At 36.9% G+C, this 22,720-nt stretch overlaps 1 long non-coding RNA gene across 1 annotated transcript in view; it reads left to right on the forward strand.

Annotated features, from left to right (window-relative positions):
- LOC308645321 overlaps positions 1–12,691 on the forward strand; it is a 77,725-nt gene extending 65,034 nt beyond the window's left edge. Inside the window, exon 2 of the long non-coding RNA XR_014021180.1 lies at positions 12,539–12,691. This is a non-coding gene — a long non-coding RNA (uncharacterized lncRNA). The remainder of the gene's footprint in view (positions 1–12,538) is intronic.
- The last annotated feature ends 10,029 nt before the right edge of the window (positions 12,692–22,720 follow it).

Here is a 22,720-nt window from a genome sequence, read left to right on the forward strand (position 1 = left end):
CTTTATATTGTCTAAGAGTTGTCCTGCGACATAATATATGATCTATTTTTGTGAAGGATCCATGTGCTGCTGAGAAAAAAGTGTAACTACTTGATGTTGGGTGGTATATTCTATATATGTCAATTAAGTCTAGGTTGTTAATTGTGTTGTTGAGTTCTATAGTTTCCTTATTTAACTTTTGTTTGGAAGATCTGTCCAGTGGTGAGAGAGGTGTGTTGAAGTCTCCCATGATTATTGTATGGTGGTCTATTAGACTCTTGTACTTGAGAAGAGTTTGCTTGATGAACGTAGCTGCACCATTGTTTGGGGCATATATATTTATGATTGTTATGTCTTGTTGGTGTATGGTTCCCTTGAGCAGTATGCAGTGTCCCTCTTTATCCTTTTTGATTAACTTTGGCTTGAAATCTATTTTGTTTGATATGAGTATAGACACTCCTGCTTGTTTCCGCAGTCCATATGAGTGGAATGATTTTTCCCAGCCTTTCACCTTCAGTCTATGTATATCTTTTCCTATCAAATGTGTCTCCTGTAGGCAACATATTGTTGGATCTTGTTTTGTGATCCATTCGACTAGCCTGTGTCTCTTAATTGGTGAGTTTAAGCCATTAATATTTAGGGTTATTATTGAGATTTGGTTTGTTCCTCCAGTCATATTTGTTTATTTATGTTACTAAACTTGATTAGTTTTCCTCTTTGATTACTTTCCCCCTTTTACTGTCCTACCTCCCACTGATGGTTTTCAATGTTATTTTCAGTTTCCTCTTCCTGTAATGTTTTGCCAAGGATTTTTTGAAGAGATGGTTTTCTAGCTGCGAATTCTTTTAACTTTTGTTTATCGTGAAAGGGTTTAATTTCATCTTCCATCCTGAAGCTTAATTTCGCCGGATACACGATTCTTGGTTGGAGCCCATTTTCTTTCAGTGTTTGAAAAATGTTATTCCAGGATCTTCTAGCTTTCAGAGTCTGTGTTGAGAGATCAGCTGTTATCCTGATTGGTTTGCCCCTAAATGTAATCTGCTTTCTTTCTCTTGTAGCTTTTAAAATTCTCTCCTTATTCTGTATGTTGGGCATCTTCATTATAATGTGTCTAGGTGTGGATCTCTTATGATTTTGCACTTTTGGCATCCTTTAGGCTTCTAGGATATGGGATTCTGTTTCATTCTTCAAGTCTGGGAAGTTTTCTCGTATTATTTCATTGAATAGATTGTTCATTCCTCTGGTTTGGAGCTCTGTGCCCTCCTGTATCCCAATGACTCTTAAGTTTGGTCTTTTAATGTTATCCCATATTTCTTGAATGTTCTGCTCATGGTTTCTTAGCAGTCTTGCTGAACTGTCTATGTTCTTCTCAAGTTGAAATACTTTGTCTTCATTGTCTGATGTTCTATCTTCTAAGTGATCTATTCTGCTGGTAGTATTGTCAATTGAGGTTTTAAGTTGGTTTATTGCTTCCTGCATTTCTAGGATTTCTATTTGTTTGTTTTTTATTACTTCTAACTCCCTGTGAAATTGATCTTTTACTTCCTGGATTTGTTTCTGTAGTTCCATGTCAATGTGATCTTTCATTGTCTGATTTTGCTGTCTCATGTCTTCCTTGAGAGTCCAGATCATCTGAAGCATGTATATCCTGAACTCTTTATCTGACATTCCATCTGTTGCAGCTATTACCTCTTCTAGAGTTGAGTTGACCTGCATTGCTTGTGGTCCTTTCTTTCCTTGTCTTTTCATGTTGCTTGTGTTTCTTTCTGCTTGGTGAAACTGTTGTGTTTTTGAAATTTTTCCCCCTGTTTATTTATGTTGCTCTTGTATATTTGGGATATCTCTCTTGTAGGGCGGGTAGTGGCTGTGATCCTCCTCTAATCAGGGTGATCTATCCACTACGCTGGTTGGTCGTAGGTCTGCCCGCCCTGCGGGCACGGGTGGCTGCTCTACTCTGCCCTCACTCCAATTGCGGTGACGTTCCTACCACGTCCTCGGATCATTGGTCCTGATCCGGATGTGGGCAGCAGCTCTTCTCCACCCCTACTCCAATTGATGTGACGTGTCTACCACGCTGGTCGGCCTCCAAGCCTGTTCCGCAGGTGGGTCTCAGATCTGCCCACCCTGCGGGCCTGGGCGGCAGTTCTGCTCAACCCCCACTCCCATTGGGGGTACCTATCTGCCTCTCCAACGGGTCTCTGGGCTCTTTCCGGACGCTGGCGGCGGCTCTGTACAACCCCCACTCCAACCAGTGTGACGTGACTGCCTCGATGCTACTCGTCCACCACACTGGCAGGCTGCAGAGCCTGTCCTGCCAGTGGGACGCAGGACTGCCTACCTTGCAGGGTCAGACGGCAGCTCTTCACGGCCTCCACTCCAAGTGGGTTGACTTGGCTACCCTGCCGTCGGGTCGCTGGTCCTGTTCCAGGCGTGGGCGGCTACTCTCCTCGGCCCCAGCTGCAGTTGGGGTGTCGCGATACCACACCGGCGGGACCCTTAGCCTGCTCTGGGTGCAGGAGGCAGCTCCACTCTGCCCCCCAGGCCCCCGCAGCACCCAGCAGGACCCGGACCAAGAAGCAGTCCCTGTAGGATCCCCAACCCTGAGCCAGAGCCGCTTCGGGAGCCAGGAGCCGGTCTCTCTGATCCCTGCCACGTTCTGCTAGGAGCAGGCTCCTCAGGGCAACCGCCGCGGGTTCCCCAATCCCAGGCCAAAGCAGCCCCGGGAGCCCAAGCCTGGCCGCACCAGACTCTCCCTGCTCGGTGCCCAAGCCTGGCCGCACCAGATTCTCCCTGCTCGGTGCACGCTCCGCTGGGAGCAGAGTCTAAGACACACTTCCCGCGGCTCCCCAGCTCCGTGCCAAAACTGTTCCAGGAGACAGAGTTCCGCTGCCCCTCGTCGCAAGTTTCACTTGTGGCTGGCCTCAGCTCGCGCTCCCCGCAGGCTCCGCAGCCCTGGGCTCAAGCAGCCACGAGAGCCAGAACCCAGCCTCTCCGATCCCTGCCACACTCTGCTAGGAGCAGGCTCCACAGAGGTACCCCAGCCTCAGGCCCAGGCAGCCCCGGGAGCCCGAGCCTGGCAGCTCCAACCTCTCCCAGCTCAGTGTACGCTCAGACAGGGGCAGGGTCAAAGACGCAGTCGCTGCGGGTTCCCTAGCCCCGGGCCAAAACTGTTCTGGGAGTTAGAGCCGCGCCGCCCCTCAGCGCACAATCCACTTGTAACTGGCCTCCGCCCGGAGTCCCCGAAGGATCTCCCACCCTGGGCCAAAGCAACCCGGGGAACTATAATCTGGCCGCTCAAAGCCCGGCGCCCGCCTTGCCAGGGGTGAGGCCTGAAGAGTATTCTCCTCAGATTTTCCAGTCCCGAGCCTGAGCGATCTGTCTGCGCGACGCAGGCAAATACCAGCCTGGAATCACCTGTTCTGTAGTTGAATGAGCTGAGATCAGTAGAAAACAGGGATGATTGCATCAGCTCTCCATGATGGCGGCTGCTGTCCTCCTCTGTGTTCCCACCGGTGTCGGGAATCGAACTGGACCGGTTCTCTCCTCTGTTTCAAAGCTGTAACTCAGCACTCAGCGTGGCCAGTGTGCCACTGGCAGGAGCCTGCAGAATCCGCTTCGCTGTAATCCCGCTCTGGTACCTCGCGGCTAATTAACTCGGGCGCGTCCCAGACTCCATCCACGGGGCGGTCCGCCGACCAGGTACTGCTTCCCTCCGTGCGGAGAAATCGCCCGGGACCAAGCCCCTGCAGCCGAATCCCGCGCGCTGGAATTCTGTCCTCTAGATTCTGGAGCACCTCAATTTCACTGGGGATTCCCACCAAGGTAGCCTTCAGCCATTTCACCTCGTGTTTCTCCCGCATAGTGGCGCAGCGTACTGGTGTGCTGCACTCCCTTCGCCGCCATCTTCAGTTGTGGGGGTTTTTTCTTGGTTCTTTTTAGTTATACATGACAGCAGAGTGTATTTTGGCAATTATACATACATGGAGTATAACCGATTCTATTTAGGATCCCACTTTTGTGGTTGTACATGAAGTGGAGTTACCTGGTTGTGTATTCAAATACAAGGCCAGGAAAGCTATGACTGATTAATTCTACTGTCTTTCCTATTCCCCTCCCTGTCCCTTCCCTTGTTTCCACTTTGTCTGATCCAGTGGATTTCTGTTCTTACTCTTCCCACCCTCCTTTGTTTTGGGTGAACAGTGCTTACTCTTCTGATATCCCATGACTACTATGATGCAGATTTAATAACACTTAAGTACTTAAATTAAGTCAATAAATGTTATATTCTATTATAAAGAAAAAAAACAAACAAAACAAACAAAAAAAGAGAAATTCCTTACATTTTATAAAAGACAAAAAGTCGTCCTCTCTAGAAAATACAGTGAAATCTGCACCCCCACCCTCGCCACACTAAATGAATAGATAGTTCAGATTGAATCATGGGAAATATAAATCTAAATTAAAGTGAAATCATAAATCATGTCACATCCATTAAATTGTTTAAAAACTTTAAGAAGCTTGAACATAACAAGTGTTGATAAAATGGGAACAATGAGAACATGAATAAACTGCTTTAAATGACAAGTTGATATGACTATTCTGGAAAGCAATTGGATAGTATCAAAACAATTAGAGGTATGGGTACACTTTGGCCTGGAAATCCTACTTTTGGAATTTAGCCTATGTAAGTAAAAGTACCATATAAGGCATTCATGTTTAGATGTGTTTGCTGCAAAATTGCTTATAGAAGCAAAAATCAAAGAAGAGGATAAAGGACTAAAAGGTATTCCTGGTTAAAATTTCTTATATAATTTATGAAAATTTATCTTATTTATGAAAATGTATGCATATGAGTGCTTAAGGAGATTCACAAAAAGACAATCACAAAATATTAAGAGTGTTCATCTGAAGGGATGAGATTTTCATTAATGTTTTACTTCATTTTTTTCTGTAATGTTGGAATATTGTCAATAAATATGTACTGTAAAAGTATATGAAAAAAAATAAAGCTATGTTTTTCCTGTAGAAAAATGAAAGCAAAACAAAAAAAGGCTAAGTATTTCATCAGGGCTAATATTTTATTTGCTATGTTAGTGTGGGGCATCACATGGGGATTTATTAAACTCCTGTTATTAAAAGTGAAATATTTAAAAATTCTCTCTCTCTCTTTAAAAAGAAAGTGGATCTTATAAAATTTAAGTGCAACCTTCAACATGGTTAGTAAAGATACAACAATGAATTACCTTTTAACATCACAAAGAACAGAGAATTTTCAAAAATTAAACACCCTCAGAGATGGCTTTACTTATCTGACAAAGAGAAAGTCACTTCAGAGTAAAGGTTAGAACCATATTCTTTGGCATTCACAAAGCAATTAATGTCTGTATTAATCAACTCAAATTTAAACACTATTATAATATAAGTGCCATAGGGCAAGGACACATTTACCTTGCTCCCAGTCAAGTACCCTGTATTTTGCACAGAGGCTGTTACATAAAGAAATTCAATATTCATGAAGAACTGAATGAATTCATACATTCATCCAAGACATAGTTTTCTTTATTTTGTTATTCTGTTATTTAACATTTATTGTAAATTTTCCCCACAAGTAGTTTTAAAGCAATTACTATGTTCAAAGGAATTAAAAATAAAAGTTAGCATTAAGAACCATTACTAATTTACTATTCCCGTGTGTCAGGTATTGCTCTAAGTAAGGACTTTATGTATATTAGTGCATTTATTTTATTTTACCAATGATAATTACCTGTGAAAAATAAATGCACTGATAATTAAAATACAAATCAGTGCATTTATTTTTTTGTGGCTAGAATTGTTCTCATTTGCCCTGCATGGTGGTGCACACCTGTAATCCCAGTGACTCTGGAGGCTGAGGTAGGAGGATCACAAGTTCAAAGCCAGTCTCAGCAAAAGTGAGGTGCTAAGCAACTAACTCAGTGAGACCCTGTCTCTAAATAAAATACAAAATAGGGCTGGTGATGTGGCACAGTGGTCAAGTGCCCCTGAGTTCAATCGCCAGCACCACACACACACACACAAAAGTTACTATAAAAGTAACCGAGATGTTTCATGTGCTTGAGATTAGCTACTGAGTTGCACATCCAGAATTTGAGTCCAGGTGGTCTAGTTTTGGAACTGGGGTTTGTCTCCAGTCATGTGCTGTATTTCTGAGAATAGAGGGACCTCAAAAAGTTCTACATCCGACAGTTACAACTGATACATCTTGGTTTTACTTTCTTTGCTAAGATTGATCTCATTGTACTCAGGCATGCAGTCCCCTGAGATAATTGGTTCAGGCAGGAGCTAGAATAGACGTGAACAATTTTCCATGTAAATTAGATGAATTAAGATAATCAACTACAGAAAAACCCAGTGATGCCAGATGTCTAGGGAGACCAGGGACAATAGCTAGAGCAGGAAGTGTCCAAAGGCTGGTGTGAGGAAAGATTTGAGAGGATGGAGCGTGACTAACTTGAGGAAGAGCAAGCAGATGTGTATGTCCTATGTGTATAAATATAAACCAAAGTGTTGTTTTTCAAACATGACAGAAAAAGAATTCAGCCCAGGAAAAGTGCCAGGACTGACATTCCAGTTCTGGATTATAGTAAGAATTAAAGTAGTTTGAGATGGATAATAGACTAAATGAAGATTTCAGAAGCAGCAAAGGGTCTGATGCTGAACCAAAGTTTTTCTGAGGTATAATGTTTCATGTCCATTTCCTTCTACGAAAGAATAGGCTTTGGAGGGCAAGCAGAGAGAAGGTGGTATTATCCACAACATGTAGATGGAGTTCAGGCTTAGGGAAACAAGGAACCAAGCATGCTTTTTGAAGGTTTAATTTTTGTTCACTTTTATATTTTAAAAAATTACCAAGTAGTATGTATTTACTTATAAGCAAAAGCGGAAGAGAAACATCCACAATTCCAACATGCAAAATATTTCTATAAAAGGGTTTATAGTTTTGTGCTTAAAAATATCACTGTGAAAATTTTCAAACATGAACAAAAGTAGGTTAGTAAAATGTGATGTTTGTATACATCACTCAGCTTCAACATTCTACCATTTCTCCTTTTCCTGTTACTGGACCAGAGTTATCGCATACACACACACACACACACACACACACACACACACACACCACACACACACACACACACACACACACACACACACACAACCAAACACATTTAAGAAGCAGAAAAACAGTCATACTTCTCAGAAACACTGTAAATGTTCTCTTAATACCGGTATCATTGAAACCTTGGCGAGTTAATAAAAATCAATTTTTTCTGCCTTCATACCAGTCTATTCTTTTGATTTACTATCAGGCAGAGTTTACAATGTGTTATTTATGCTTATCCCATTTTATGTATTTTGAAATAACACCTCCATGATACACATATACATGTATATATAAAATGTGTAAACATATACACATATTACCTTTTTTTGCTATGCATCTGTTGATCTCTTTTTTCATACTGAGTCAATTATGTGACCAGAATAAGCTGCTATATATAGAATATGTGGGTTAATATTTAAAATATTTTTGTATTATCAAATGCCTTCAAATTTCCCACTACATTGCACTCTCGACAGTGTTCAAGTATACATATTTCCTCATCATCTTGGCAATACTGAGTACCTGATGTCCTTTATAATCAGGTAGTTTTAAGTGTTCTTATTAAAATATTCAATTGTTTGATTATTACTAATATTAGATATTTTTATATTTATGAGTCAAGAGACTATTGCTAGGACAAATAAGCAATGTGACTAAAATGAAAAAGACTAAATCCAAAACAACACATTTCATTTTGCTTCTTTATATTGTTAATCCTTATTTGTGTGTTTTTCTAAAGGCGTTTAACAAAAGAAAACTGAATTCCAAAAATTGGTGTGTAATATTTATTTAATTTTCTCAGAAAGGATGGGTTGCTTTAAAGGAGATTGTCTACTAAATTAGATTAACTATATTTAGCATTCTGTACCACATCCATTGAGGTTTCCATGCATTAAATATGAATGTTACCTGAATTCATTTTCTTGTTTTATATTGTTACTTTATGATTGGCTCTCTTCCATTTTTAAAAGATTTATTATTTGAGTAGGTTACATAATGGTGTGATAGCTTATAAAACCTTAAAATACAGCCATTGGAGCACTATGTAAGTTGTTTCCATATATAACTTCATTTAAAAAGTAGAACTATGTGATCATAAAAAGAAGTATGAAATTATTTGGTGTAATGTCATGAGTGTGTGTATTTTATATATATATACACACACACACACACACACACACACACACATATTTCTCCTAAAAGTAATTTAATGTGGCTATCTATGTATTATACCTTGAAAAGTTTTTCTATCAAAGTCTGCTGATAAAGAAGGATTTAGTATACAAAACCATTTCCCCTGATATAAAAATGCCAAAAGTAGAACCTAGCAATGCAAATCATCATATTAGGAATAGTGGAAAGAAGAAGCCAGGCAAATTGTTTCATATTTTGCATTGTTAAAAGGCCAGATGGTTGAAGTGGAGTTTTATTTTCAGAACCACCCACTTCAGGATTCTCAGCTAAGTCCCAAGTCAAATTTAATATTGCCAACTTGAGTTTAACAGTGTCTAGACCAAAGTCCATCACCTAATGCAGCCATTGCTAGTTTTCTTACCTTTACAGTGCTGCCAGGCCTGTCTGTCATTCAGAGTTTTGCTGGAAATTTTCCCTTTTCATACTGTTTAGATTCATCCATTCATCTTTATTTATCATTCTCTACCTCTTTTAGGTAGACAGGAAATAAAGGATTAGATATAGTACGTGCTTGTGAAATGTTCAAAATTCTACCATTGAATTTTCTCATCTAAGATTTAGAACAATTTGAATCTGGCAGTAATAGTTAATGTCTTATCTAATTATCACTTTTAACCCTATTTTGAAATATGTAATAATCATCTTGCCCATCAAAGAGCACCATGAAAATTGGTTCAACTTATTAAATACAGATTAGTAGACATTTTAATCTTTAATTGTAGATTATATTTTACCTAATGATTTTAATAATTAGTGATATATGGATTAAGCCATGAAAATTGTGTAAAACAGATATTTCTTTGTAAAACCTTTACATTCTTGACTATGTCTTTCTAAATTCTTTACTAAATATTCTAAAAGAATCTTATTGTTCCTTTCCTAATTTTAAACATTTATAATATGTAATTTTTCACTTTCTGAATTCCCTTCATCCTTACATTTAGCAGATTTAAAGTTAGTCAAATAATTGAAAGTGAATTAGCCCAATACTTCAGAAAGTCTGTACTTTTGTTATTTTCTTACCAGCAGGAAATATGTTGGAGCAGGATTTTGGATAAAAAAGACAAATCACTGTTGACAATGCTTTAGTCCACTTTCATAGGCTCAAAGTCTGGAGAGAAATTCTGAGCCTCATGTTAACACTCAAACTTTATATTATATGTCAGAATGAAAAGAAATCTACTAGGACTTCATATGTTAAACCAAGAGAGGTGGTTGATAAAATACAAGCATATTTTTATTTCAATTGGCTTAAATTCTACATTTTTATAAGATTGAGTCACTTTCTTAGGAATTTTGTAAGACACCAGTTTTATGTTAGAAAGTCATGAAAGAATCATCTTTGACATCTGCACTCTTTTGGCTTTCTATCTCTCCTCATATCTCCTTTGAGGAATTTGGCTTGGATTTTCCTTACTAGCTTTCTCTGCTTTTTTTAAAAGGTCACTGGCTGCTTGGGTCTCTGACCCAACTCTAACCACAACCTACATACTTGGGAACATTCAACAGTACTGCTCAGGCCTGACCTCCCATTTGGGTACCTTCTGCTGTAGCTAAATCCCTCAGGACCACAACAACTATAACAGTATTGAAAATGTCAGACTTGGAAAAAACTTTGCTGACTCAGTTATGAAATGAGTTGAAAGAAATAGGGTTTCTGTTCCAATGTACATTATGTTTATTCTCTTACACTGGAGAATAGATACAATACTCAAATACAGTGGCTTAGACTAACCATCTGTCTAATTTTACAAAGAAGAGAGTACCTTAAGTTTGAGATACTGCTGTACCTAAATAATATAAGAGTTAGCTTTTTGCTTTTAAATATAAGCCCTAATAAAACATTCATGGTCACTTTTTATTTGCAGTAAATGTGACTTGTTCATCTTCAGATACTTCATATCTGAATTACTTTTAAATATTTTTTATATTTGCATATTTAGAAAAAAAATCTCAACTTTGCATTTAGTTGTTAAAATGGGAAATAATAAAATATAAATTGAGGTGATCCTAGATTAAGAACTTACAGGTAGAAATGGCAAGATGGCCCAATATAGGTGCCCACTGCTCACTGCCTCCTCCACAAAGAAGAAACAGAAAACAAATAACAGTATTGTGATATTCCAGGTTTCTGAAGTATAAGAAAAAAAATTGAGGCTCTTCCACTTTTTTCTGCTGCTGGTGGGCTGGATTGCCAACCTAATCAATCTGAATGTCTTAGTTGGTTGGTCCTAGTTTTCGCTGTTCCCAGGCACAGTTCCATACTTCACACTATCACTACTCTGATTCAGTATGGCCTCTAGTCACCTGAGCTAGTGCTGAATATGTAGATATGAAAATATGCTGTACCTGCAAAAGAACTACTTACTATAGTCCACAACTCTAACATCACCATTTCCATCACTGGAGTGACCACATAGTTGGTGTCCCACCTCTACTGTTGTATATAGAACTGCTCAGGCCACTAGAGTACCAGATATCCTACTCTAGACCTGGGGCTTTTCAACCCATGGCACCATTCATACCACACCCAAACCCAGTGATTACAGCTGAGGAAGCTATATGGAGATTATAATATAGTAAGTGGAAATAAGGATAACACAGCTTACCAAAATGACACACCAAGACACATTCTTAGAAGAGAATCATTTATTATCAAAGCCACTTTATAAAACTAGTAGAAGCAACTAATCCACAATATCTAAAAATCTCAATATATGGTCACAAGAAATTGGAAAAAGCAAGATAATATGATAATAATAGGTGTCATGGCAATAGGCCCCAAAGAAAAGAATATTAATGGAATGCCTCATAAATAGCTGAAAATAATAGTTATAAGAAAACTGAGTGAAATTCAAACACAGAATCCAATAAAATTAGGAAAACAACTCATGATATGAATGAGAAATAAATATAAAGATACAGAGACCTTAAGGAAGAATCAAGTAGAATTCTTGGAAATGAAGGTTGTTAAATAAAAATATAGTTGAAAACCTCCACAACAGACTAAATCATGGAGGCTAAAGGATATCCAAATCTGAAGACAGGTCTTTTGAAATATCCCAGTTCAAAAAATATAAAATAAAATTAAAAAAAAATGAAGATAGACTTAGAAGCCTCTGTGATACCACTAAAAGAACAGATATTCACATTTTTACAGTATCTGAAGAGGAGAAAAAGGAGAGAGGCTTAGAAAACCTATTAAAATGGCTTAAAATGGGAGATCCAGACCACTCACACCAAATCTCAGTAGGCCCAGTTCACCCCTCCCCCAGCAGGGCAGACACCCACCAGAGCCTAGCTTCTGGCATAGGACTGCTCCTTCTGACCAGCAGACTACCTCTGGAGGTCAAGCCCAGTGGCCCAGATCCACCAACACCAACTTGCGCAGGACCCAGATCCAGGATGAAGTAGCATTCATTGAGAGACACCAGCAGGGTCTGGGAGCTCAACATTAAGGTGAGGTACAGACAATCTGCACAGGTACTACAAGAATATAGGGAAGAAGTGGTAATACCTCAGATCCACCCTGCAAGAAAGGAAGACTCATAGACAACATGAAAAAACAACAGAGGAAAGTGCCCCAAACAAACCAGGACACTATAATAACAGAACCCATGGACAGTGAAGTTGATGAAGTGTCAGAGAAGGAGTTCAGAAGGTTTATAATCAAAATGATCTGTGAATTAAAGGATGATCTAAATGAGCAAATACAGGCAAAAAAATTGTTCACTCCAACAATGAGATAAGAGAGCAAATACAGATAGCAAAAGATTACTTCAAGAGAGAGAGAGAGAGAGAGAGAGAGAAAGAGAGAGAGAGACTCTGAAAAAAAAAATTTCAGAAATCCTTGAAATGAAGGATACAATAAGTAAAATAAAAAAACTCAATAGAAAGAATAACAAAAGGCCTAGATCACTAGGAAGAAAGAACATCAGATAATGAAGACAAAGTATACAACCTGGAAAATAAAGTGGATCACACAATGAAGAAAGTTAGAAACCATGAACAGAACATCCAAGAATTATGGGACAGCATCAAAAGACCAAATCTAAGAGTTTTTGGGATAGAGGAAGGCACAGAGTTTCAAACCAAAGGAATACACACTCTCCTCAATGAGATAATATCAGAAAATTTCCCAAGCATGAAGAACAAATTGGAAAACCAAATACAAGAGGCTTACAGGACACCGAATGTACAAAATTACAATAGATCTACACCAAGGCACATTATAATGAAAATGTTTAGGGGCTGGGGATGTGGCTCAAGCGGTAGCGTGCTGGCCTGGCATGCGTGCGGCCCGGGTTCGATCCTCAGCACCACATACCAACAAAGATGTTGTGTCCACCGAGAACTAAAAAATAAATATTAAAAATTCTCTCTCTCTCTCTCTCTCTCTCTCTCTCTCTCTCTCTCTCTCTCTCCTCTCTCACTCTCTCTTAAAAAAAAAGAAAATGTTTAGCATACAGAATAAGGATAGAATCTTAAAAGCTGCAAGAGAGAGGAATCAGATCACATATAGGGGGAGACCAATTCATATCTCAGCAGATTTTTCAACCCAGACTCTCAAAGATAGGAGATTGTGGAACAACATATACCAAGCTCTGAAAGAAAATGGATGCTAACAAAGAATCTTATATCCAGCAAAAGTAAGCTTTAGATTTAATGATGAAACAAAACCTTGATAAACAAAAGTTAAAAGAATTCACAGCTAGAAAGCCTGCACAACAGAACATCCTCAGCAAAATATTCCAAGAAGAGGAAACGAAAAACAATGATGAAAATCAGCAGAGGGAAGGATTACACTAAAGGAAAATCTAATCAGAGGAGAAACCAAGTCACATTAAATACCAAAAATCAATGAAAATGGCTGGGAATACAAATCATCTCTCAAGAGTAGCCCTGAATGTTAATGGCCTAAACTCACCAATCCAAAGATGTAGACTAGCAGATTGGATCCAAAAAAAGACTAATCTCATAGAAAAAAGACATCCACAGACTGAAAGTGAAGGGTTGGGAAAAATCATACCACTCACATGGACTGTGGAAGCAAACAGGGGTTTCCATCCTCATTTCAAATAAAGCAGACTTCAAACTAAAGTCAATCAAAAAAGTAAAAAGGATACTACATACTGCTTAAGGGAACCATATACCAACAGGACTTAACAATTATAAATATATATACCCCAAACAATGGAGCAACTATGTTCATCAAACAAACTGTTCTCAAGTTCAAGAGTCAAATAGACCACATAATTTTGGATGACTTTAACACACTTCTTTAATCACTAGATAGATCTTTCAAACAAAAGCTGAACAAAGAAAATATAGAACTCAATAATACAATCAATAACTTAGACTTAACTGACATATATAGAATATTCCATCCTTCAATGAGAGATTATACTTTATTCTCAGCAGCACATGGATCCTTCTCTAAAATAGACCATATACTATGCCACAAAGCAACTCTTAGCAAATATAAAAAATAGAGATACTACCCTGCATTCTATCAGATCATAATGGAATGAAATTAGAAATCAATGATAAAAATAAGAAATAAAATCCACTCCAACACCTGGAGACTAAATAATATGCTACTGAATGAACAATGGGTTTCAGAAGACATCAAGGAGGAGATTAAAACATTTTTAGAGGCGAATGAGAACACAGATACAACATATCAAAATCTCTGGGACAATATGAAAGCAGTTCTAAGAGGAAAGTTCATTGCATGGAGTTCATTCCTTAAAAGAAGAAGAAGTCAACAAATAATTGACTTAACACTGCATCTCAAAGCCCTAGAAAGTACAAACCAATACCAAAAGCAGCAGAAGACAGGAAATAATTAAAATCAAAGCTAAAATCAATGAAATTGAAACCAAATAAACAATTGAAAAAATTGACAGAACAAAAAGTTGGTTCTTTGAAAAAATAAATAAAATTGACAGACCCTTAGCCATTCTAATGAAGAGAAGGAGAGAGAAAACTCAAATCACTAACATCTGTGATGAAAAAGGAAATATCACAACAGACACTACAGAAATACAGAAGATAATTAGAAATTATTTTGAAAACTTGTGTTACAATAAAATAGAAAATATCAAAGGCATAAACAAATTCCTAGAGTCATATAATTTGCCCAAATTGTATCAGAATGATATACACAATTTAAACAGATCAATTTCAAGTGACGAGATAGCAGACACCATCAAAAGCCTACCAACCAAGAAAGCCCAGGACCAGACAGATACACAGCCAAGTTCTATAAGACTTTTAAAGAAGAACTAATACCAATACTCTCCAATTTATTTCAGTAAATAGTAGAAGAGGCAGCACTTCCAAACTCATTCTATGAGGCCAATATCACTCTGATTCCAAAACTAGGCAAAGGCACATTAATTATCTTATATAAGACAACGGTGCCAAAAACATGCAGTGGAGAAAAGATAGCATCTTCAACAAATGGTGCGGGGAAAACAGGAAATCCATATGCAACAAAATGAAATTAAACCCATATCTCTCACCAGGCACAAAACTTAACTGAAAATGGATCAAGGACCTAGAAATTAAACCAGAGACTCTGCGTCTAATAGAAGAAAAAGTAGGCCCTAATCTTCATCATGTGGGATTAAGCCCCAACTTCCTTAATAAGACTCCTATAGCACAAGAATTAAAATCAAGAATCAATAAGTGAGATGGAATCCAACTAAAAAGTTTCTTCTCCGCAAAAGAAACAATCTGTGAGATGAACAGAGAGCCTACATCCTGGGAGCAAAGTTTTACCCCTCACACATCAGATAGAGCACTAATATCTAGGGTATATGAAAAACTCAAAAAGCTAAGCATGGAAAAAACAAATAACCCAATCAACAAACAGGCCAAGGACCTGAACAGACATTTCTCAGATGAGAATATACAATCAATCAACAAATATATGAAAAAATGCTCATCATCTTTAGCATTCAGAGAAATGCAAATAAAAACTACTCCAAAATATTATCTCATTCTAGTCAGAATGGCAGCTATTATGAAGACAAACAACAACTAGTGTTGGCGAGGATGTGGGGAAAAAGGTACACTCATACATTTCTGGTGGGACTGCAAATTGGTTCAGCCAATATGGAAAGCAGTATGGAGATTCTTTAGAAATCTGGGAATGAAACCTCCATTTGACCCATCTATCCCTCTCCTCATACTATACCTAAAGGACTTAAAAACAACGTATGACAGGGACATAGCCATATCAATGTTTATAGCAGCACAAATTCACAATAGCTAAACAGTGGTGCCAACCTAGATGCCCTTATGTGGATAAATGGATAAAAAATGTGGCATATATACACAATGGAATTTTACTCTGCAATAAAAAAGAATAAAATCATGGCATTTGCAGGTAAATGGGTGGCATTGGAGAAGATAATGCTAAGTGAAGTTAGCCAATCCCCCCAAAAACAAATGCTGAATGTTTTCTTTGATATAAGGAGGCTGATTCATAGTGAGGTAGGAAGAGGAAGCATGGGAGGAATAGTTGAACTCTAGATAGGGCAGAGGGGTTGGAGGAGAAGGGAGGGGATATGGGGTTATTAATGATGGTGGAATGCAATGATCATTATTATCCAAAGTACAGGTATGAAGACACAAATTGATGTGAATATACTTTGTATACAACCAGAGATATGAAAAGTTGTGCTCTTTTTGTAGTAGAAATTGTAATGCATTCTGCTGTTATATATAAATAAAAAAATAAATTTAAAAAATGTTTAAAATGTCCTTAATTTAGGAAAGATATGTATACATATATTATAAATAAGAGGCCTATTTGAATCACAAATAGTCATAAAAATATGAGATCTTCTGTATGTTATATTAATGTCAAACTGCCAAAAGTACAGAGAGAATTCTTAAACACAACAGGGGTAAAGTGCCAAGTCATATTTAAGACTAAAAGAAGATCTCTCAGCAGAAAACTTACAGGTTAGCAAGAAATGGAAGACACATCTTAAGTTCCTGAAGGAAAATAATGTATACCTAAAAATAGTATACCCCAGCAAAGCTATCTTTCAGAAAAGGAAGAGAAATAAGAATATTCCAAGACCAGCCAAAACTGAAGATTGATGTTAGAAAAGATGTTTAACAGAGTCCTACATCCAAAAGGTGTAGAAAAATAACTTCCTTCATGAGAAAATGAGAAAGTATAACAGTCACTAGTAAAGCAGATATAAAAGTAAGACACAGAAACAAACAAAATCTTATCTGTATAATAAATATCAAACCATAAAGATGAACAACAATAGAAGAAAAGAATAAGGGCTACTCAGAGCACACTGAAGAAAATTAATGAGATGACAGGAGTCTTTATTCATCAATAATAACTTTGAAACTATATGAACTAAATTCTTTTTTAAATTAATTTATTTTAATTAGATGTACATGACAGCAGAATGCATTTTGATTCATTGTACAAAATTGTAACACAATTTTACATTTTTATGGTTATACATGATGTAGCATCACACATATGTGCAGACATACATGTACCTAGGGTAATGATGTCCATCTCATTCCACCATCTTTCCTTCCCCCATGCACCCTCTCTCCCTTTCCTCCCCTTTGCTCAATCAAAGTTCCTCTATTTTTCGCAGCCTCCCCCCTGCACATTATGTATCAACCTCCCACTTATCAGAGAGAACATTTGGCCTTTATTTTTTTGGAATTTGCTTACTTCGCTTAGCATGATATGCTCCAACTCCACCAATTTACCTGCAAATGCCATGATTTTATTCTCTTTTAATGCTGAGTAATATTACATTTTATACACACACACACACACACACACACACACACACACACACACACCATGGTTTCTTTATCCATTCATCTATTGAAGAGCATCTAGGTTGGTTCCACAGTTTATCTATTGTGAATTGGTATGTTATGAACATTGATATGGCTGTCTTGCTATAGTATGCTGATTTAAGTCCTTTGGATATACCAAGGAGTAGAGCCAAATGGCAGGTCAAATGGTGGTCCCATTCCAAGTTTTCTAAGAAATCTCCATACTGCTTTCCTGAGTAGTTTTACCAATTTGCAGTTTCACCAGTGTATGAGGGTGCCTTTTCCCCCATATCCTTGCCAACATATATTGTTGTCTGTTTTCTTGATAACTGCCATTGTGACTGTGACTGGTGTGAGATGAAATATTAGAGTAGTTCTGATTTGCATATCTATAATTACTAGAGATGTTGAATATTTTGTTGATTAAATGTATATCTTCTTGTAAGAAGTATCTGTTCAGCTCCTTAGCCAATTTATTGATTGGATTTTTTAATGTTAAGTTTTTGAGTTCTTTATATACCCTGTAGATTAGTGCTCTATCTGATGTGTGTGTGGCAAAATTTGCTCCCAAAATGTAAGCTCTCTGTTCACCACTTTGATTCTTTTTTTATTAGTTACACATGACAGTACAATGATATTGACAATTTATACATTTGATTCAAATAGGGTATAATTTCTCATTTTTCTGATTGTACCGGTTGCAGCATCTCATCGGTCATATAATCACCTATATACATACAGCAATAATAATGTCTATTTTATTTTGCTCCCCCCTCCACCTCCCCTCCCCTCCCATCACATCTCTCTACCTAATCTAATGTGACACAGTTTTTTTTCTCCTCACATCATCATACATGTAATCTGTATAATGATGAGGGTCTCCTTCCATCTTCTGTGCAATTCCCCTTCTCCCTCCTTTTCCCTCCCACTTCTCTTCCGTATTTAGTGGTAATCTTCTTCTAATGCTCTTCCTCTCTATCCCATTTTGAGTCACCCCCCTTATATCAGAGAAGACATTCGGCATTTGTTTTTTAGGGATTGGCTAACTTCACTTAGCATAATCTGCTCTAGATTCTTTTGCTGAGAAGAAGATTTTTAGTTTGAGTCCATCCCATTTATTAAATCTTGATTTTATTTCTTGTGCTTTAGGAGTCTTGTTAAGGATGTTGGGGCCTCATTCAACAAGATGAAGATTTGAGCCTACATTTTCCTCTATTAGCGCAGGGTCTCTGGACTAATTCCTAGGTCCTTGATTCACTTTGAGTTGAGTTTTGTGTGTGGTGAGAGGTAGGGGTTTATTTTCATTTTGCTGCATATGGATTTCTAGTTCTCCCAGTACCATTTGTTGAAGAGGCTATCTTTTCTCAAATTACTAAAATTTGTGATGAAAAAGGAAATGTCACAACGGACACTATTGAAATACAGAAGACAATTAGAAATTATTTTGAAGATTTATATGCCAGTAAAATAGAAAACCTCGAAAACACCAACAAATTTCTAGAGACGTATGATCAACCCAAACTGAGTTAAGAGGACATACACCATTTAAACAGATCAATTCCAAGCAAGAACATAGAAGATGCCATCAAAAGCCTACCAACCAAGAAAAGCCCAGGATCAGATGGATTCACAGTTGAGTTCTACAAAACCTACAAAGAAGAATTAATGCCAATACTCCTCAAGTTATTTCATGAAATAGAAAAGGAAGGAAGCCTTCTAAACTCGTTCTACAAAGCTCGTATCATCCTGATACCAAAACCAGGCAGAGACATCAAGGAAAGAAAATTTCAGACCAATATCCCTGATGAACTTTGATGCAAAATTTCTCAATAAAATTCTGGCAAATCACATACAAAAACATATTAAAAAATAGTGCACCATTATCAAGTGGGGTTCAGAACAGGGATGCAAGTTTGGTTCAACATATGGAAATCAGTAAATATAATTCATCACATTAATAGACTTAAAGATAAAAATCATATGATTATATCAATTAATGCAGAGAAAGTAATTGACAAAATAGACCACCCTTTCATGCTCAAAACACTGGAAAAACTAGATATATTATAAACTTACCTCAACATTGTAAAAGCTATCTATGCTAAACCCAAGGCCAACATCATTCTAAATGGAGAAAAATTGGAAGCATTCCCTCTAAAAACTGAAACAAGACAGGGAAGATAGGGATGCCCTTTTTCACCACACACACACACACACACACACACACACACACACACACAATGTGAAAAATGTTCAAAAGCACTAGCCATCAGAGAAATTCATATGAAAACTACAAGGAGGTATAATATCACCCCAGTTAGAATTGCTGTTTTAAAGAATAGCAAATGCTGGCAAGGATGTGGAGACAAAAGAATAAAATCCCGTTATTTGCAGCTAAATGAAATTGAAGGATATGAGTGAAATAAGCCAGGCATAGAAAGACAAATAGCACATGTTCTGTCTCCTATGTGGAAGCTTAATAATATTGATCAGAATATAGCATAGTGATTATTAGAAGTTAGGAAGGAGGAAAGTGGGATAAAAGGAGGTTGGATTTGTGCAGTGCATGCTGTATTCATGTTTTGAAATACCACACTGAATCTCATTAATATTTAAAATTAATAGATATTAAAATGTTGCTTTTTATTTTAATAACTTGAAGTAAGGAATTTAGAATCTGGAAATAATAGCATCTAAGTTAACATGCCATTTTTACTACTTTTAACTGTGTGACCTGGAGCAAGTTTCTTACATTCTCTTAATTAGAATTATTACATGACTTAGTGAATCTACTTCTTAGTATATACCCCAAAGAATTGAAAGCTGGGACTTGAACAGATCCTTGTGTACTTGTGTTATTGTAGCATTATCTACAATAGTCAAATGTGAAAATAGCCCAAGTGTCCATTGATAGACAAAGAGATAAACAAAATGTGACACACGTGCACTCATGCACACACATACACACATTCACACACACACACACACACACATATGAATTATTCAGCTAGGGAATTCAGTAGGGAATTCTGACAACTGATATGATGGTGATAAATAATGGAGAGAATGGTACAGAAAGATAGTCATATGAATTTATGTTTTATTTGGAGAAAAACAAAGAATGGCTTCAAAAGCAAAATGAGATAAAGTGAAGATTTTTTTTTCAATATAAAGGAAGGATGGCTTGAGGATGAAGGTGGAGTTGGCAATTAGCTCAATTTCTCCTCCAAGTTCTAGCATCATTTATTTTCCATTTGATTCTGTTTATTTTGTGTTATGATCTGGTCATCACGTGGCTCTGGTTTGATGCTTCTATTCATCTCATTTTGAAGCCTAGTGTTTACAACAGTGGATCTCCTTGACACCCAGGCTGATAATGCAGGCCATCTCTTACTGAATCTTTCACTATTTATTTTTAGTGAAAACTTAGACTAAAAGCTGTCTCCTGATCCTGTGATTATATTAAAATCTCTCAAAAAGGGATTTGAGAGAGATCAGTATCCTCACATGTTCTTAACTTGGATTCCACAGATATTATACATGATGAAAGGAAACCTCGTCCAAGTTGTTCTTTTTTAGTAGAGCACTTAAGCAATCACAGAGAAATTGTTCATTATGCCCCTGCTCTGCTTTCAGAAATTTGAACTGTCTTTCAAATTGACTAGAGCTGACAGGAATCACTTTTGCCTTTTGGGAAGTCTTTGGAAAACTCCAGGTTAAGGAGATGAAAGCCCTAGTGCTGTCTCTCCTTTTACCTGATTAATACTCAAGAAAAGGCATGACTTTTCTAAGCCACTTTTGCACAAATCAAATTACTTCTTTAAAAGGCTTCCTTTTGAAGTTTCTTAAAAAATTAGACTCCTTTCAAAATGTTTCTAAAATAAAAGAATATATTGTATTTGTGAGGATGTAAGAAATGTACTTTGATCTATTTAGAAATGAATGGGAGATTATATTCATTTTCATTTTAAATAACAATAGTTATTAGTTACACTAATGATTATGATCAAGTAATTATTAGTGGTGTGCCTGACACTGAGCTAACTACTTTGTAGGCATTACTTCATCTTGTCAGCATCCTCTAGTACGGACTGTTATTATGACTGTTTTATAGAAGAAACTGAAGCTTAAAGACATAAAAGAGCTCATTCAAGGTCACAGAATTCTTAAGTAGCTGAATCAGTCACTTCAAAAGAGAATAAAATATAATAAAAATAATTTCATTCTATTTTATTAAAATATAACTAAAAGACACTTTTTTAAAAAATAAACATAAATGAAATATATACCCAAATCCAGGTCCTGTAATTCAAACCATACCCATTGTTCTGGTTAGGAAAAACTAATTTAGTTGTTGTTTTGGATGTTTTTTTCTGAGTAGTTGGTAAGCACCACTGAAATAAACAAAATAAAAACCAAGGAAACAATAAATAATTTTTTATTTGTGTTTTATTTACTCTTTCATTTATTTAATTTTATTAATAGTTGGGTTCATTCCAACAAACTCATACATGAGTGGAATTGGATTTCAGCTCGATACCCCTTTTCCCTCACTTGCTTCCTCCCCACCCTCATTCTCCTTCCTCTACTCTTCAAGACTTCCTTTTGCTAATGTATTAATTTATATTTGGTTTATTCTTTTTACTTACACATAAAGGTAAAATATCCTGTGGCATATTTTTATATTCACATAACATGATTTTTAAAATAATTTATTCTGCATGGCCTTCCCTTTCCCATTCCTCCTTTCTGTTTCTCAATATTCTTCTATACTACTGAACTTCCCTACATCTTTGTGATGTCTTATCCTTCCCTCCTCCTTTCCTTTAGTTTATCTAGCTTCCTTATATGAGAGAAAACATTTGACCTTTGAGATTCTGAGTTTGGCTTATTTCACTTAGTATGACAGTCTTCATTTCCATCCGTTTACCAGCAAGTGCCATAATTTTATTCTTTTTTTTATGGCTGAGTATCTCTCTCTCTCTCTCTCTCTCTATATATATATATATATATATATATATATATATATAATAATTTCTTAATCCATTCACCTATTGATGGGCACCTGGTTTGATTCCATGATTTAGCTATTGTGAATGGGGCTGCTATAAATGAGATAGCTGTATAACTATAGTATGCTGATTTTAGATATTTTGGGAAAATACCAGGGAGTGGGATAGATGCATCGTGTGGTGGTTTCATTCCTAGTTTTCTGAAGAATGTCCATACTGTTTTCCAGAGTGGTTGGACTAAACTGCAATTCCACCAACAATAAAGTGCACCTATTCCCCAACAGCTTTGCCAACATTTATTATTATTTGTGTTCTTAATCATTGCCATTCTGATTGGGGTAAGATGAAATATTAGTGGAGTTTCAATTTGCATTTCTCTGATTACTAGAGATGAACTCTTTTTCATGTATTTATTGGCCTTTTGTGTTTCTTCTTTTGATAATTTTCTTTTCTTATTTATTGATTGATTTGGGTTACTTGGTTTTTTGTTGTTAATTTTTTTTACTTCTTTGTGTATTCTGGATATTGATCCACATAGTAGACACCTGCTGTTGAA

The sequence above is a fragment of the Spermophilus citellus genome (assembly GCF_964194105.1).
Source record: "Spermophilus citellus genome assembly, chromosome: 3".
NCBI classification, from domain to species: Eukaryota; Metazoa; Chordata; class Mammalia; order Rodentia; family Sciuridae; genus Spermophilus; species Spermophilus citellus.